Source organism: Populus nigra, chromosome 2, assembly GCF_951802175.1.
Source record: "Populus nigra chromosome 2, ddPopNigr1.1, whole genome shotgun sequence".
Classification (NCBI taxonomy): domain Eukaryota; kingdom Viridiplantae; phylum Streptophyta; class Magnoliopsida; order Malpighiales; family Salicaceae; genus Populus; species Populus nigra.
This window is the reverse complement of record NC_084853.1, coordinates 22,188,153-22,190,652: the sequence shown is the minus strand read 5'-3', so window position 1 is coordinate 22,190,652 and position 2,500 is coordinate 22,188,153.

Sequence of the window (2,500 nt, the reverse complement as noted above, 5' to 3'; positions counted from 1 at the left end):
ACAATGGGGCAGTGGCAGCGCGGATTTGTGCAGCTGCAGGTTCGTCGGGGAAAATCGGCAGCGCAGATTTTTCGACGAACAGGGGCTGGGCGCTGGACTGGCCGGGCCAGGCAGGAAAATTCGTCAGGGGGGCACGCTGACGAAAACAGGGGCTGCGGAGTGGAAAATCGGCAGCGCAGATTTTTCGACGAACAGGGGCTGGACCGGCCGGGCCAGGCAGGAAAATTCGTCAGGGGGGCACGCTGACGAAAAGAGGGGCTGCCGCGTGGAAAATCGGCAGCGCAGATTTTTCGACGAACAGGGGCTGGACGCTGGACTGGGCCAGGCAGGAAAATTCGTCAGGGGGCACGCTGACGAAAAGAGGGGCTGCCGCGTGGAAAATCGGCAGCGCAGATTTTTCGACGAACATTCGTCAGGGGGGCACGCTGACGAAAAGAGGGGCTGCCGCGTGGAAAATCGGCAGCGCAGATTTTTCGACGAACATTCGTCAGGGGGGCACGCTGAGGAAAACAGGGGCTGCCGCGTGGAAAATCGGCAGCGCAGATTTTTCGACGAACAGGGGCTGGATGCTGGACCGGCCGGGCCAGGCAGGAAAATTCGTCAGGGGGGCACGCTGACGAAAAGAGGGGCTGCCGCGTGGAAAATCGGCAGCGCAGATTTTTCGACGAACAGGGGCTGGACTGGCCGGGCCAGGCAGGAAAATTCGTCAGGGGGGCACGCTGACGAAAAGAGGGGCTGCCGCGTGGAAAATCGGCAGCGCAGATTTTTCGACGAACAGGGGCTGGACGCTGGACTGGGCCAGGCAGGAAAATTCGTCAGGGGGGCACGCTGACGAAAACAGGGGCTGCCGCGTGGAATGGCAGCCTACACGCAGATGCGAATTCGGCAGCGCACGATGGCTTGAGCAGGTCATGGGTTCGACTTGGCGCGATCTGAAACCTGGACGAGGGACTGTCGACGCTGGACGAGCCAGCGCGGTGGCCTGTCGTGCCCCGTTCAGGGGGGGCCTGCCGCGGAGACAGCCCTCGCGGGCTCGACAGCGCAGGCCAGCGTCCCCGACGTCGCTGGCCGCGGCAGGCGAGCTGCCGGGGTTCCCGCATTCCTACAAGAAAACGTCGTGCTTTCCACATGAAACCAATCCAGTAAAATCAGCCATATTTTTATGAGGCTGCCCACTGAATTTGGGGTCATTCCGGGCCGGTTCCTAGTTTTGCGGATTTACTCGATTTCTAATGGTAGGAAAATTAAAACAAATACTTCCCGACCTCGAAAAATTCTGGGAAAATTAATGAAGGTGGATTGGATTTTTGCCAACCTCTGTGCAAAATTTCAGCTCAAAATACCAAGAAATGAATTTTTTAGAGGGGGGGTGACAGCTGGGACCTAGTAGTGTCTCCCCCTGCCAGAGCTGCAATGACACTTATTGCTCTTTAGGGAGCCACCAGGCCGGCGCCCCTCAAAGACCACACGCGCGCGCGCGCCCGCCCGCGCTGGGCGCTGGGGCGCTGGGGCGCTGGGGCCTGAGGGCCTGGGGCCCTTGGGGGCCCTTGGGCGCTTGGGCGCGCGCGCGCGGCCCCCGCAGCCATGCCGCGCTGCGCGACGCGCGGACAGCCCCTGCTGGCTTGCTCTCTCGCCCGCGGGGGGGCTGCCTTCGGGCCCTGGCCCCCCGCGTTCTGGCCTGCCCCCTGCGTGGGAGAGGCTAGGCGCTGCAGGGGCCAGCCCGACGTCGCTGGCCGCGGCAGGCGACAGCCCGACATCGCTGGCCGCGGCAGGGGCCAGCCCGACGTCGCTGGCCGCGGCAGGCGACAGCCCCTGCTGGCTTGCTCTCTCGCCCGCGGGGGGGCTGCCTTCGGGCCCTGGCCCCCCGCGTTCTGGCCTGCCCCCCGCGTGGGAGAGGCTAGGCGCTGCAGGGGCCAGCCCGACGTCGCTGGCCGCGGCAGGCGACAGCCCCTGCTGGCTTGCTCTCTCGCCCGCGGGGGGGCTGCCTTCGGGCCCTGGCCCCCCGCGCTCTGGCCTGCCCCCCGCGTGGGAGAGGCTAGGCGCTGCAGGGGCCAGCCCGACGTCGCTGGCCGCGGCAGGCGAGCCGCCGGGGTTCCCGCATTCCTACAACAAAACGTCGTGCTTTCCACATGAAATCAATCCAGTAAAATCAGCCATATTTTTATGAGGCTGCCCACTGAATTTGGGGTCATTCCGAGCCGGTTCCTATTTTTTCCGATTTCCTCGATTTTTAATGGTAGGAAAATAAAAAAAAATACTTCCCGACCTCGAAAAATTCTGGAAAAATTAATAAAGTTGGATTGGATTTTTGCCAACCTCTGTGCAAAATTTCAGCTCAAAATACCAAGAAATGAATTTTTTAGAGGGGGGGTGACAGCTGGGACCTAGTAGTGTCTCCCCCTGCCAGAGCTTCAATGACACTTATTGCTCTTTAGGGGGGTGCCCCCTGACTGGCCATGGGGCGCGCTGGCCTGGCGCCCATAGGCCTGCCGCGGGGGAT